This window comes from Apium graveolens, chromosome 2 (assembly GCF_009905375.1).
Source record: "Apium graveolens cultivar Ventura chromosome 2, ASM990537v1, whole genome shotgun sequence".
Taxonomy (NCBI): domain Eukaryota; kingdom Viridiplantae; phylum Streptophyta; class Magnoliopsida; order Apiales; family Apiaceae; genus Apium; species Apium graveolens.
In genome coordinates, this window is record NC_133648.1 from 208,156,159 (window position 1) to 208,173,775 (window position 17,617).

Genomic DNA, 17,617 nt, shown 5'->3' on the forward strand with positions numbered 1-17,617 from the left:
GGCCACAAAAGAGATAAATATGTGTCTATGGATCAAGTAATGCAAGTTTATTATATTGAAGATCCGGTGGATGCCAAGTGGTCCGTTGTATTAACCTCTACAACTCGAGACTACCAAGATGTGTATAACGACGATGATTTAGGAGACACAACCATGGAAAATCCCCCATTCTGCTGCCAAATTCCTATATGTGATGTCGGTGAAGATGTTGAAAAAAATATTAGAGAAAATATTAAGGGCACTTGGGTTAAGAAGTGACAATATTATTTACAGTCATGTATCTCCTTTTTTGTAACTGTTTAGCATTGTTTATGCCTAATGATATTATTTGAATTTTCGTATGTTTATGACTGTTTATGAATGCATATAGTCATCGTGTCTGACTGTTTATAACTGTTTATAACTGTTTATGTATGCATACTTCACTAGTTTAGTTATGACTATTTAAAACTATTTATATATGCTTGTGACTAATGAAATATATGTTTCATTTTCAGATTGAAAAAGATAAATGGTAAATAAAAAACAAATATCTAAAGCACAAGACAAGTCAGATGAGGAGGTGGATAAAAGCTTGCAGCCGGAAACTGAACCTCAAGATGAAAATGTGGATTCTATGGAAGACACGAAGGCAACAATCACTACTTCCGAAACTACAAAGAAAAGGTATGGATCTGCCCGAGGGGTTTCCGCTATGCACAAAGTGGTGGTGAGAAAGGAGCAGGGCAAGAAAGCAAAGGTATCGTGCAATGCACATGGAGTTCCAGTCGGGAATGCAAGGCACAGTCTACAGTCCTACACCGGAATGTTGGCTAGGACGATGATTCAGATTGATTATCCTAACTGGTCAAAGGTACCCGATGAACTAAAGGAGAAAATATGGATCGATGTGAAGGTATATAAATAAGCAATTTCTTATGCACTTTGTAAATTTTGCATTTTCTTGTACTCATGTAGAGGATAACATTGGTTTCAGGAGACATTTAAAGTCCCCAAGTAACTTCAGAAGGGGCTGATCAGGTTTGCAGGAGCAAAGTGGAGAAATTTTAAAGCAAATTTAACAAGGGATTATGTTAAGCCGTATCTTGGACAGAAGAAAAAACTACGAAAGCCTCCAGTGAAGTATGCTTTTGTTGGTAAGGAGGCTTGGAAAAATTTTGTTGCTGAAAGGACTACCTCGACATGGAAGGTATACGCGAAAGAGATCGTGTGTTTATATCTGTGTTTTATTTATGTTATGAACTGATATTTTTATGTATTACAAATATTTTAGGAAAAATAGCATGTTAATATTATTTAAAATGTTTGTTGTAGTCACTTAGTGAAAAATAAATGGAGCGGGTGAGCAATCGAAAATATCCTCACCGCACATCTAGAAAGGGTTATGTTGGATTGTTGGAAGAAGAGGTAACCTCTGTTTAAGCATTGAACTTAAATAGTTGCATTCTACATATATTATTGTTTTAATATTTTTTGATTTTAATCAGCAAAAGAAAGGAACCTTGGCTCTCGATGAAGAACCTGATCGGCTCTTATGTGGCACTAGGCTCGTAAGGGAAAACTTGATGATGAGGAGGTTGATCCAGAGCTAGTTGAAATAGGGAAAAGAATTGTGAGTATTTAACAAGCAACGTTAATTTTTTTAATTCAATTCAATTCAGTTCTAATTTTAATATTTTTTGATGAGGAGGTTCATTCACTTCTGATTTATATGTTAACATTCTCATGGCAGGAGAATTTACTGGAGCTGCAAAGTAAGGGGGAATTCATTCCTTCTGGGAGTCAAGATGTGTTAACTACGGCCTTGCAAACTCCCGAATATTCGGGGAGGGTTCGAGGAGTTGGAGGCTTTGTTAGCCCATCAATTTTCTTTAATTTACCAAATGGAAAAAGAAGTAGAATAACCAAAGCTGAGCTATTGGCCCGGGATTGTGAGAGGGATGCAGAGTCGGAGAAGGCCAAGCAAGAGATGGCGAAGGAAATGGAGAAGACAAGGCAGGAGTTGGCTGAACTGAAGGGCTTACTCAGTAAAGCAAATATTTCATCTCCTCTGGTTTCAGATAAAGCAAGTTGTGATGCTCAAATAGTTGATGATCAAATGGATCCTTTTCCACCAGAGAACAAGGTAAAATAACAAGCACATTTATTTAATTTAGCTCGACTTGATTCAAGCATTCATCATAGTTACTCGTTAAATATATATATGTGTGTAGGCTGGTCCACAAAAATGTGAGTTGGCTGTGGGCACAATAGAAAATAAGGTGGCATTTGGCTTGTTGTTTGACGATGATGACATGAACAAATCTATTCACAGATTTCCAATACAGCCTGGTTGTGCTCGTGTCTCAGTGGATGGGCCAATCCAAGGACAAGCCAAGATTCCTGTTCCGGTAGTCGGTGAGATTGAAACAGTAGAGCAGGCTATTAGCTCCTACGTCTCATGGCCCCGCGACTTAATCATATTCCCAGATGCCCCTGCTACCGCGGTATATATTTTTACATCTATCTTTTATTGGATCTCGCACTATTATATTAACTCTATATTTGTTTTAATAAATTTGATAATATTTTCAGAAAAGTAAAAGGAAACGGAAGGATCCTTTAACTGATTTGCATAAGGTTAAGTCCTTATTTGAGAATATGGAAATCAATAAAAATGTTCTGAAGCGCTTTCGGTTGTTGTATAAACATGCAACGACATTCATGAAGTCCACTTGAAACTCCATTCAAATCCCGTGCGATGTGGAGGTGTTTGGTGTTGAGAAAAGAATTTTCATTTTGCATGAAAACATAATTGCTTTGCTTGAGTTTAAAATGATTGGCCAAGCAGCAATTTCTGCATACATGGCGTGAGTATTATAAATTTTTTAATTATTGTCTTGTCTTCTTGTTGATAATTTCTGCATTTATATTCTTGTTTTTTTTATAATTTCATTTAATTTGCAATGCAGATACTTGCATTGCATGGTTTGTGAAAATGAAAATTTGGAGCAATTTACTTTCTGTGATCCCGGAGTCTCGTTTACCTTGAACAACAATTTTGAAGATAATTTGGTTAGTCGATTTAAAGAGGGTAATCCTGATCGTCTCTTTTTTATGCCACATAATAGCAAGTAAGTACATAAAAAATGTCTCCAGATTTATTATAAATTGCTTTATTTATTTATAAGCATGAAATTCAAAATGATATGATTCTGATATTAATTCTGTTTATTATAAATATTTATAAAAAATAGCTGCCATTGGATATTGGTTGTGATTTGGGCGGGCGAGGTTTTCATACTCAATCCTCTGCCTCGTTCAACTACCTATCCCGAGTTGGAAAAAGCAATATCAAGGTATTTGCATTTAATTTTGAGTGATTATTTTCATTATTGAGATATCAATCAATTTGTGTTATTGATACTGCTAGGATGACAGGGTTGTGATTGCGTTCAATGTTCAGGCCGGAAGGGGAAATAAAGCACCGACTATCAGATATATTACCATAAGAACTAGGGGCATTAATTGACTTATTAGTCAGAGTTTTTTCGGTTAGATAGGGGCATTAATTTACTTATTAATTGGTCTGAGATTTTTGGATTAAATAGGGATGCCCCAAACAGCCCGGTGGAACTGAATGCGGCTATGTTGTTATGTGGTATATGAAAGAAATTGCCATGGATAATGAAATGACATTTGTCAAAATGGTATATTTTTTTGCTTAATTCATTCTTGATATAACTGGTGTACATATAATTTATGGTAGAATTCATTGTTACTAATTCCTGTGTGTTACACTTTTCAGTGGTCGACAAAGAATCGAAAGGTGACTGTTGCCAAGGCTGAGCTGGACGAGGTTCGATGTGAGACTCTTAGCCATATCGAGTCTTTCTTATAAAAAGGCCTAATCTATAGCTCCTTTATGTAGACTGAATTTGTAAGAATTTGTAAGAGCTACTAGTGGTTTTTGTTGATAAATATAATGGGGGAACTTTAGTTGGTAAATTTCTGTTTGGGATGAACTATGTAAATGATCGATGGTGGATGTCTAGTACTTGCTATTGTAGTTATGTAGTTTGTTTGGATTATGAAGTTTGGTTAGTGGTGGATATATGTACGTAATTGGTATAATCTATGGTAAATTAATGAATGTATGTTTGTTTTTGCGTTTGTTTTTGTTTGGTTAGTTTTGGAATGGTAAAATGGCAGTTGGTATGTTTTTGGATGACTCTTGTTTGGGTTTTGGGAATTTGATTGAAACAGGGGATTCATGAATAAAAAAATAAATAAACATCACTTCATGAACAAAATAACTGATGTAAAATGTTGTCAAATAAGACATTTCATTCAATAAACCGATGTCATAAGCAGGCATATATAAGCTCACAAGAAATGACTGATGTAAAACAATATAATAGATATCACATTTTGAAAGAATTGATGTTAAACACACACAAAGACATCGGTTCCATTAAAAAAAGAAAGGTACAACATCGCTTCTAATAAAAGACTGATATAATATGTTAAGTTACACATTAGTTTAACAAGTTTTTCGATGTTAATGTATCATATTGCTTTATATGTGATAAGTTTAAAATGATATACATGACATATGAATGAATAACTGAAACCATAGTGAAGGTATACATTGAAGAAAAATACATCACATTGTTAAGAAAAATGATGTCTAAACGGTGTATAGACATCGGCTAATAAGCGATGTGTAATTCACCTACCTTTCTCATCGCATGCAAAGACATCGCTTGGATTTTAAATATTCATCGGCTAATAAGCGATGTCTAATGCTGATTTTCTAGTAGTGTAGACAGGGACATCTAAAAGAATTCGTCTCTAGTCCCTTGCTGTAGGGCTATCATAGCCACCTTATCATCAAGATCAGGGATCTTCAAAGCCTCCTTCGTAAATCTATTCAGATATTTTCTCAGGAACTCCTTTGCTCCTTGGAGTATGCCAATAAGAGAGGCTTAACTCTTCTCGTGTACTCTGCCACTTATGAACTGCTTGATAAAAGCTTGGCTCAAGTCCTTAAAGGATTCAATAGAATTCGGGGGTATACGGCTATACCACCTTTGAACTATACCCGATAAGGTTGAGGGAAGGCCCGACACTTAATAGTGTTGTTCATGGGCTATAGAAATAGGGCGTTAGAGAATGTCCTGACATGATTAGCGGGGTCTCCAGTACCATCGTATCCTTTAATGGTGTGCATCTTGAACTTCTTTGAGATGTGGGTATTCATTATCTTATCAGTGAATGGTGGGTTCGGATCATCAGGATCTCCTAGAGGAATAAGATTACTTGGATCAGCCCTTGGGGCAATAACCCTTCTTGGTATTGGACCATCCAGGTCTATGATTGGAGGAGGATTGTTAGGTCCCAAAGTATCGTAGAAAGGGAGGTTGAATACGATACCCACTAAATTAAAAATTTCTTTCGAATCTTTTGTGGATAAATAATTTAGTGTTCGGTTAGTGGTTCCGTGTTCTTGAGGTGAATAGTGTTTGGAACAATAAAATGAGGAACACAAGATATTTGGGGAAATATATATTCATATATAAATTCGCGAGGGGTGTTGCTATACTCCGGTAAATAAATTAACCAGCTACAATCTAAGAACAACAAAGTTCCTAGCTACTACAAAGATTTACTAATCAAATCTGTTACAATGATCTAACTTTTGTTTGTCTAAGGATTTAATTATCGGGTAATATTTACAATGCTCCTATGAATATACAAGAAATAAACCGGTCATTATAACGTTACTCCAGTGAGAAGTTAAACGGATAATCAAGGTGCTTGAGCTTCTCTGAAAATCTTTGCTTCTTGTTTTATCAGCTCTCTTCGTTGGAGGAGAAGATAAACGGAATAACTGCATTGCTTAATCTGCTACTCTGTAGATTTTATATCAATTCAAATGTTTGGTTAAAAATGAACCACACAAATAATTGATTGTACAATAAAGTTATGACTGAGAAGTTAGTTGCGATTAGGTTACTTGTGACCTTTAGGTATTGCCTTAGCTTATTTTCCAGTCTCCAAGTTACTTGCGACCCCCTGTATACAGTAGTACAAGTTCATTTGTACTTAGTTAATTTTGCCCTAAAAGTTTCTTGCGACCAGTGGGAGGGGGGGACTTTTCCTTAGTTTATTTTGCAAGTTTAACTTACTTGCGATCCCTGAGTCCATTTCCTTTGTTTCCTTTTCTTTGTTTTTTTCCTTTTTTTGTTTTCTTTTTGTTTTTCTTTTTATATTTAAGTTTAATTTGTAACTAAATTTTATAAAATAAACTTAAATATAACTTATATAAATAAACCAATTTAGTTTTATAAAATAAACTAATTTAAAGTTTATCGAATAAATCATTTCAAGTTTATGAAATAAATTATATTAAAGTCCATTAAATAAATTTATTTAATTTACCAATTAAACTTTTGAATTAGGCCACTCCCTCTAGTTGTGTAGTTGTATACCCTGCGCACCTCTTCTCGTACTTTAACAGATAAACGTTCAATCCAAGTACGTTCCTCGACTTAACAATTCTTTTAAAAATAATACCCAGATTCCTTTCACGAGCTGTTGATGTGACGCCCTCCAAATCCGGGTCAGAAGTTTGGGGCTCACAACAATACACCACAATTGCTAATGATATCGTACTTACAATCTTGCGTAACTCATCTACAATATAAAGCTCCTACTAGCTCGATCCAACATAACCTGGAATCTTAGCTCGCACACTGGACTGGGAATCCTCGTTACCAACAATTTCCTTTTTAACTGTTGAAAATATAAAAATATTTGCAAAGAGTGAGCTAACTAGCTCAACAAGTCATAATAGCAATAACCGAGGTTAAACAATAACCAATTGAAATGATTTAGAAGAATCAAGTTTCTGAATAAGCAATGATTAGAATTGGATATTCACTTTTCATTTTAAAAACCAAGGTTAGGTTGCTGATCAGTCACGCAATAACCCCGAGCAAGGCTCCCAACTTTGTTCTATATACTGGATCCAAGGCACATACTGGCCTATTATGACCACGAATCTGTCCGACCACGAAGATGGTCCACATTTAAAAATAATCCAATTTCAGCAAAGCAATATGATTAACAATGTAATTCAATGAGCTGAATCATAACCAACATTTATCTTGAAGTATAGGGTGATTTACAATACCATGAAGGTATAACAAGGAATTGAAAAAGATTGGCTTTCAATCAAGGAGAGAATCAGAAAGTAAAAGACCAAGGGTTCCAAGGATTGGTCTTCTGTTAAACAAGGAACAAGGGTTGGTATGTCAAGCAATTCAGTATTAGAAATCAGTATGCGGTAGATATGTATTTGTGGACTAGTATTGTATGTGTCTGGCTCGTATCTGAAAATTCAACAATCAATGGTTTATGAAGAATAAGGCTTATGGCTCAAGATCAATAAAAATCAGGGTTTAAGGTTAAATAGTTTAAAGCGCTTGCAATATAAAACAAGATTTATTTTGAACACTAGCAACATGTTATGAGAAAGTTTGAAAATATTGCAATATATTTTGAAGAAGGTTCAAAAGTACTTGCCTTATCACAGATTATTACCAACTTTACTTGCATTCATTTCTCGCTTCTATTCAACAACCACTTATCTTCTTTCTATACCTTGCTTCTATTCACCGATCACTTGCTTTCTTTTTTCTACGCTTCGGTTCTATTTACTGATCACTGGCTTCCTTTTCCTATGCCTCGCTTACTCTGCTAGGCATCACAATTATCTATCAATACTCAATCTCATATCATTATATTCGTTACAAGCTTCTAACTACCCTTCGTTTCACCCAATTCCGATGTACGGATTGAAAGTTATGACAAAAACAGTCAAACACTAACCACATAGGCATATAACACATCATTCAGATAGCACGCAACACATAGCACGTAAGATATTCAATCAAAATAATTTTTTAAAGAAGATTCAGATCAAAATAATTTTCCAGGTATTTAATACGAATTTTTGAACATTTTTTGGATATAAAATGGGCTTCCGAATCATTTTATAATTTAATAATAGGGTTCAAACACCCGAATCTGACTTTAAAATAATTTTATAATAAATATCGAGCTTTGAAAATAATTTTAAATAGTATTTAAAGATGGAAACTTTTTTTTGAAATTTTTAAATCAAAAATAAATAATTAAATCCAATAATTAAATTAATTAAAATTAATTAAAATTAATTAAATTAATTAATTAATATTAAATAATCAATTAATTAAAATAATTAAAACTAATTAAAATTAATTAATAAAATAAATTAGATTTATTTTTAAGTAAATAAATAATTAAAAAGATTTTTCTGAATTTAAAATAATTAAATAACTATTTTTCTGATTTTTAAAATAATAAAAATATCATTTTTAAAATATTTTTAAATAGAAATCTAACTTTTATAACATTTTAAAACAGAAATCCCTGTTTTGAAAAATTAGAAAAATACAAGGACCTGCCTGCATTTTTGCCACCTTCCCCGGCTTGCCGCCGTTCGCAGGCCGGTCGCCATTAACGGCGACCGCCGAGCTTTTCCGCCGAGCCTGAATATCACCCAGAACTCGACAAAATTATTGAGATATGTTCCCCTCGTTCCCAGCAATCTATTTATGTAACTTATTCGACCAACACATCACTAAATCGCCTGGAAAAATTAATTGAAGTTTCCGACGCCGTTGAACGGCGTTTTCCGGCGAATTCGAATTACAGATCCTTAGTTCGTCCCACTTATGTCAATCGTTTGCTTTTGAAATGATCTAATCAATGGTTGCACTCGATTTAACCCAGGATCAACAGAATAAAAACCCCTAAAATCAATTAAGAAATTCAACCTATAAACCTTAAATTTTAAATCCGGAGAATCAATCACACTTTTCTACATGTTATCGAACTCTGTTTTTGACATATAATATGCCAAATTGACCAGAAAACTATTATCTACACGATGGAATCATTGAATCATATCAACAACATCAAGAACAAATTTTCATAATTTAATCTTTAAATAATTCAAATTAAAACAAATAAATAAGAAAAATACTTTAATTCCCGCATTATGTGTTAGATATATTTGTGATGTCATGATTAATATGATTTGTGTTTAGTTTTCAGATCTTACTTAACAGGACAAATCAGGACTTAACCGGAAATCAGTACTTATACTAAAGTCAGGACTTGGGATATCAAAACTTAAGTTGTCAGAACTTAAGTTATCAGGAGATATTTAACAGGAGATAATATCAGGACTTAAGGAGACGTTCAGATAAGGAAGGCGGCTGATTGAAAGGAAAGAAGATCAAGACAAACATAAGAAGAGATATGCATGGAGAAGAATTCTATGAAGAATAGAATACTTGGAAGAAAAGATAACTAGTTGATATATATTAGGAAGCAGAATTATATTCGATATCAATTAGAAGATTATCTTGTAACTGTGTAGTATATAAACACAGACATAGGGGTTACACTATATGTGTTATCTTAATCGATATTATTATTCATTGTAACCCTAGCAGCTCTCATGATAATTTGTTCATCACTAGGAGAGAACAGTTCTTTGTAACAGAGTTTATTGTGTTGAATAAAATCTATATTTTGTTACTTGAGTTCTTATATTCGATTTGATTGTAGTAAATACTGTATTCAACCCCCTTCTACAGTGTGTGTGACCTAACAAGTGGTATCAGAGCAATCTGTTAACTTACATACAGTAAAGATCCAAAAACAATCATGTCTGAAGAAGCACAAACTCTAACCAAGCCCATCAAAACTGAAGAAACTCCAAAGACTCAAATCCATAATCGATATGAGACTATTAGGGTTCCCATACTGAAACCTTCTGAGTATCCCATATGAAAGGTGAGGATGTCTATGTTTCTGGAAGCTACAAATCCAGAATACCTTGACATAATTAATGAAGGACCACATAAGCCAACCAAGCTCTCTGTTGTAGTAGCAAATCAGCCAGCAAAGACTGTACAAAAGGAGAAAAGTGAATATACAGCTGAAGATATCTCATCTATTGCAAAGGATGCAAAGGTAAGATATTTGCTGCATAGTGCCATTGATAATGTCATGTCAAACAGGGTAATTAAATACAAGACTACAATGGAGTTATGGGATGCCTTGGAGACAAGATTCCAAGGAATTACTTCAATTAAGGAGAACAGGAGGACTATACTCACTCAAAAGTATCAGCACTTTGAATCAAAACCTGATGAGTCATTAACTGGCTTATATGATAAATTTGTCAAACTCTTGAATGATCTGTCACTGGTGGATAAGGAATATGATCTTGAAGATACTAATCTTAAATTCCTTTTAGCTCTTCCTGAAAGTTGGGATTTGAAGGCCACAACTATAAGAGACAACTATGCTCTTGATGAAACTACTCTTGATGAAATCTATGGTATGCTCAAGACTCATGAACTTGAGATGGATCAAAGAAGCAAGAGGCATGGGAGAAAGTCAAGGACTGTTGCTCTTAAGGCTGAGGAGGAATCCCCTAAAGTGGCTGTCTCAAAGGAAGGCAAAGGAAAGGCTCTCATCACAAAGTCCGATACTGAGTCATCAAGTCCTGATAGTGATGAGGATTCAGAAACTGAAAGTCTATTTGAGATGGACCCTAATGAAGAGATGATGAAGCTGTGTGCTCTTATGGTGAAAGGAATCACAAAGATTGCATACAGGAAATTCAGAAGGGGAAAGAAGTTTTCCAGGAAAAGTGGAAGTTCTGATAAGAAGGGTTTCAGAAAATCTGAAGGCAAGGGAGGAAAGTCTGACAGAGGAGATTACTCAAATGTCAAATGCTATAACTGTGGTGAGAAAGGCCACATATCTCCTGATTGCAAGAAAGTGAAGAGTGACAAAAGCAGGGCTCTTGTCACAAAGAAGAAAAGCTAGACAGACACTTCAGATTCTGAAAGTGAGGTGAACCATGCCTTGATGGCAAATGCTGATAGCAGTTCAGATGCTGCTGAGTTAAAGGTACCTCAAACAACTTATGCTTTTCATACTGATGATATTACTGAGTTAAGAAGATATTTAAAACCATGTTTCATTAGTTATAGAGATCAAACTTTAACATGTAAAAGATTAACTTCTGAGAATCTTGCTTATAAAAAGAGGAATGATTATTTAGAAAAAGAGTTAGTTATGTTCCATCAAACTCAGAAAGATAGAGATGATGCTTTCTATGTTAGAGATGAAGTGCTTAAAATGAATGAATCTCTAAAAACTGAGTTATAAAAGGAAAGAGAGATTATCAGGACTAGGACTAACTCTGGTAGAACAACTCGGAATCTGTTAAGTAGTGGAAATTGGAAAGAGGGCTTAGGTTATGGAGATGATAAGAATAATAAAGGAACTGTAGAAATTGAGCCTATAGTTTTTAAACAAAAGCCAAAGTTAAATCATGTTAAGTTTGTAGCTAAATCTGTAAAGTCTGATTCTGAAAAGATGAAAGATACTGAGATAGAAGTTAAGGCAAACTCAACTTCTGACAAATTGAAACAGGATAAGACAATTGAAGTTAACATAGGCTTAATGACAAAGAAGCAGCTTAAGCATAAGAGGAAAGATGTTAAAAATTTAAACAAGGTAAAGTCACCTAGGAAAAATAGGAATGGAAAGGTAGGTGTGAATAAAAGCAATGATTATAAGCCTGTTCCTAATGCTCCTAGAAAGAAATGTTATAACTGTGGAAATTCTAACCATCTGGCTTCTTTTTGCAGGAAGAATAAGAACATAAACTCCTTACCTTCAAAATCAGGAGTTAAGAGTCAGTCTGTTAGATATAGGCCACAAAATCCATGTTTTCATTGTGGTAGTTTATGGCATTCCATTTATACTTGTAAGGAATATCATAGTTTGTACAATGATTATTATCAAATAAAAGCTTCTTTAAAGAAAGTTAGCATTATTCCTTCTAGTGTAAGTTCTGATGCAAAGTCTGATATTGTAAATTCTGATAAGAAAACTGTTAACATAAACTCTGATGCGAAATCCGCTGTAAATGTTAACAAACTTAATAAGGCCAAAGGATCCAAGCAAGTCTGGGTCCTTAAAACTAATCATTAGTGGTCTTTGTGATTGCAGGGCAACAGGAAAAACATCCTAGTTCTGGACAGTGGATGTTCAGGACATATAACTGGAAATAAAGCCCTGCTATCAGACTTTGTGGAGAAAGCTGGCCCAGGTGTTTCTTATGGATATGGAAACATGGGAAAAATACTGGGATATGACAATATCAATCTTGGGAATGTCATCATTAAAAAAGTAGCTCTTGTCTCAGGACTTGAACATAATTTGTTGAGTGTTAGTCAAATCTGTGACAGATGTTATCATGTGGATTTCTTTGAAGAATACTATGAAGTTGTAAGCAAATATACAGGCAAAGTTGTTCTAAAAAGATACAGGCATGGTAACATTTATGAAGCCAAGCTTTCAACAAGTACTGATGGTTCTGCAATCTGTCTGTTAAGTAGAGCATTAATTGAAGAAAGCTGGGATTGGCACAAGAAACTCTCTCATTTAAATTTCAGCAATATAAATGAACTAGTCAAGAAAGATCTTGTGAGAGGACTGCCAAAATCAGTATTTTCTCCTGATGGCCGTTGTGATTCATGATAAAAGGCAAAACAAAGAAAATCTTCATTCAAGAGCAAGACTGAATCTTCAATTCTTGAGCCTTATCACCTACTACATGTTGATCTATTTGTTCCATTGAATGTAATGTCTATTGTAAAGAAGAAATATGCTATGGTCATAGTGGATGAGTTCACCAGATACACATGGGTGTATTTTTTGCACATAAAAAGTGAAACTACATCTATCTTGATTGATCATGTCAAACAACTGGATAAATTGGTTAAAGACTCTGTGAAAATTATAAGAAGTGATAATGGCACTGAGTTAAAGAATTTGATAATGGAAGAGTTCTGCAAAGACCAAGGAATCAAGTAGGAATTCTATGCTCCTCGAACTCCACAGCAAAAGGGAGTTGTTGAAAGAAAGAATATAACTCTTATTGAAGCTGCACGAACTATGCTTGATGAAGCAAAGCTACCAACCTACTTTTGGGCTGAAGCTGTGCAGACTGCTTGTTTTACTTAGAATGCAACACTTATCAACAAGTATGGAAAGACACCATATGAGATGGTGAATAAAAAGAAGCCAAATCTGAAGTATTTTCATGTATTTGGATGAAAGTGTTTTGTTCTTAAGACCCATCCTGAACAGTTATCCAAATTTGTTCTAAAAGCTGATGAAGAAATTTTTGTTGGATATCCACTTTCTATAAAAGCCTTCAGAGTCTACAATTTAAGAACAAGGGCTGTCATGGAATCTATCAATGTCTCTTTTGATGATAAGAAGATTACAGGACTTGAAGATTTTTAATGATCATGATCAGTTGAGATTTGAGAATGAAGTTTTAAATTCTGATTCTGTAAATCCTGATAGTCTAAATCCCGACAGTCTAAATCCTGATACTGCAAACTCTGACGGGTTAAACTTTGATGTTATTCAAACTGTGGTGACTATGCCAAAGGAAAATGCACCTATGCAGGGGGAGCATATTGAAGATCCAACCACATCTCAAGAAGCATCAGAACCAAGAACAGGCTCGTCAAGTTCTGATTCATCAAGTTCTGATGGGGTCTGGAAACTTAATTCTGATAATTTTGGAAACTCAAATTCTGAAGGATCTAACTCAGAGAGCATAATTTCAGGGGGAGCATCAGAAAATGTTGATGGAGACAACATGGATCATGGAGGAGCATCCAGTTCTAGAGATAACCTTCCATCTGCAAGAAAGTGGACTAAAGCACATACACTTGACTTGATTATTGGAGATCCTGAAGCAGGTATAAGAACTAGAACAGTAACATCAAATGAATGTCTCTATCACTCTTTTATTTCTCAGATTGAACCAAAGAAAGTGGAAGAAGCTCTTCAAGATGCTGATTGGGTGCAAGCAATGCAGGAAGAGTTAAATGAATTTGAAAGAAATAAAGTCTGGACCCTAGTGCCAAGACCAAAGAAACAGATCTGTTGTTGGTACAAAGTGGGTGTTCGGAAACAAAACTGATAGTGATGGCATAATTATAAGGAATAAAGCAAGGCTGGTTGCAAAAGGATACTCTCAACATGAGGGAATTGATCATGATGAAACATTTGCACCAGTTGCTAGATTGGAAGCCATAAGGATATTTTTGGCTTATGCTGCTCACAAAAAGTTTACAGTCTTTCAAATGGATGTAAAAAGTGCTTTTATTAATGGAGAATTAGAAGAAGAAGTATATGTTGAACAACCTCCAGGTTTTGTAGATTCAAAATTTCCTCATCATGTCTACAGACTTGATAAAGCACTTTATGGCCTTAAGCAAGCTCCAAGAGCATGGTATGAGACAATAGCTCAGTTTCTTCTGGAAAGTGGATTTAACAGAGGGACTATTGACAAAACATTGTTTTATCTCAACCATGGAAAAGACTTACTTTTGGTGCATATATATGTTGATGATATCATTTTTGGTTCTCCAATTGACAGACTTTGTAAAAGGTTTGCCAAGCTAATGCAGTCAAGATATCAAATGAGTATGATGAGAGAACTTAGCTATTTTTTGGACCTTTAAGTCAAGCAGAATGAAGAAGGAACTTTTATTTGTTGAAGAAATTTGGAATGCAAGACTGTTCAAGTGCATCCACTCTTATGGCCACTGCAACAAAATTGGATAAGGATACTGGTACATCAGTAGATATTACTGATTACAGAGTTATGATTGGCTCATTACTCTATCTAACTGCAAGTAGACCTGATATCATGTATGCTACCTGTCTTTGTACAAGATTTCAAGCAGATCCAAGAGAACATCACTTAACAGCTATAAAAAGAATTTTCAAGTACCTTAAGGGTATAACTGATCTAGGATTGTGGTATCCTAGGGAATCAAACTTTAAGCTAATAGGTTACTCAGATGCAGATTTTGCAGGAGGCAAAATTGACAGGAAAAGCACAAGTGGAAGCTGCCAATTTCTTGGAGGCAGATTGGTTTCTTGGTTTAGCAAGAAACAGAAGTCAATTTCCATATCAACTGCAGAAGCAGAATACAGTGCTGCAGGAAGCTGTTATGCACAAATTTTTTGGATGAAGCATCAGTTACTGGATTATGGGTTAACATATTCTAAAATCCCTATTTACTGTGATAATCAAAGTGCTATTGCTATGACAAGTAATCCAGTTCAACACTCAGTGACAAAGAACATCAGCATTAGGTACCACTTCATAAGGGAACATGTGGATGAAGGTACAGTGGAATTGCATTTTGTTCCAACAGATCAACAACTAGCAGATATCTTCACAAAACCACTGTGTTAAGCTACTTTTACAAGATTGGTAAATGAACTTGGAATGGTTTCAGGTTCTTCCTCTAAATCTGTTTAGTTTATGTTCTGATACATCAGACTTTATGATCAGTATTTACAGATATTACTATCTTTCTGTATTCTGTGCTTAAAATTGAAATTTTCTAAGTGCTGATTGTTTTTTGATGTGAAATTCTAAACTCTGATAGTGATATGAATGTTTCTGTGACTATTCAATCCAATGAGGATAACTGTGCTAGATGTTGAACTAGTAGTCTTTAAGATACTAATAATCCCATGTTTGAAGTAATTGTTTATATGGAAATCTTTTAACAAAAGCAAATTCTGATATTGAGCTTGGTTAAAGTTTACTTTGTGTATCTTATTACTAAGTCAAAAACTAGAATAGTGCTTCTTATCTATTAAGTTCTGATGTTAGTAAATCTGATGGATGTACTAAGTGCTGATAAGCCTCACTTATCAAAAGAAAAAGAAAAGAAAATAAATTAATATCAGGTACTCCTTTGAGGTCTAGAGAAAAATATATGTGCAAGGGAAGACCCAAGTGCATTGTTGGTATTAAGTAATACGCATTAGAAAAGAAAAATAAAATTTTCTTGGTGACTTTTCACATTCTCTGATTACTGGAGAAATGCTCTGATAATAGCATAAATTCTGATAAGCAGTCGTGACTCACTTACACTGAGAAGCCACTATAAAAAGGAATTTCAAAATATGCATAAAATGTGCACAAAACAGTTGAGGTGGACTCATGCATGAACTCATTCTATAGTAGACTTCATACTAATGACAGATTTTAAGCAAAGTTCTTAGTTATGCCTTATTTCTAAGATGTACTAAAGTGAATCATACTTTACTCTTTGTCTGATATTTAGCTTATTGAACACACTTACACTCCATATGAATAATGAAAATTACTGTGGTGATAAATGTGTTTTAGATGAACAGTTTAAGTGTTAGTTGCATAAATTCTGAGAACAAGTTCTGATGGAAGTTCTGATGATTAAGTTCTGATGAAATCATATCAGTATTTGTGTGAGGAATTACAGAAATACACATTCACTGTTCGAGTTAAGGAGCCATATTCTGATGACTTTTAAATTCTGATAATAATCAAGTTCTGATGCTGACGTGTTAGTATTTATTTACTTGGTTTATTTTTGGTCATTACTTGAACGGTCATATTTTCTCAGAATATTGGTTTATGTGAGATAAAGCAGTAATAATCATTTATTTAGTGGGAACAGTTTTTTTAAAAAAAACTGAATGTGAAATGTAATCATTACTTATTTACTGTGCCCATTAACTTTTGCCTTAACTGTTGCATGCCTGACAGGTGTAAAGGACTGTTCCACTTCTCATTAACTGCTGTCACCTGGGGTGTCTAAGTAAAAGAGATAAAAGATTTTCAAATCTTTTATTTTTATTTTTATTCTACTCACTCTCTCTCTTTTCTTATTCTCTCTCACATTTTCTGACGGTTTTTTTTATAGACATTTTCTCAAACACCTTACAGGCACTCTAACTTCTCACTTATTTCTGATGGCGCCCAAGGATTTAATTGTTGATGGAGCCAAGTTTGTACCAAATAACTATGCTGCAATCTTGAATAAGGTTAAAGCTCCATCAGATCTGCACTTTGTGCAAGATTTGTTAGCCAATAGTGAGATTGGGTATGCTTTGACCCAACCTCAAACTATTTCAAGAAAACAAGTGCTGACATTTTTGGCGAACTGGGCTTTTTGATGATGGTGGTGCTACTGGTTCTCCAAGTATTGTTTTTACATTAGGAGATGTCGAGCATGTGGTTACTCCTGGAGCAGTTTGTAAAGCTCTCCACTTACCTGAAGGTTGCACATTCTCAACAGTGGAAGATCCTGTTTTACAGTAGCTTATGGCCAATCTGGGCTATGAGAAAAGTTTGGGAAAGCTGGGTCAACTGAAAAGATCAAATATCAGAAAGGAAAGGAGCTTTTTCTTTGATTGTATCACAAAGGCATTTTCCAATAAATGCTCCAACTTTGATGTTATTCCCATCATGAGTCAGCAAATCGGGTATGCCCTTATTCATCCAACTCATTTTGATTTTGCAAGTGATGTGCTAGGTTTCATAGGGGATAGGATGATAGAGGATAGGAATGTAGTACACTTTGCTAGATTCTGTCAGCTTATATATACTTTTTGTTGTGCTGATGAGACC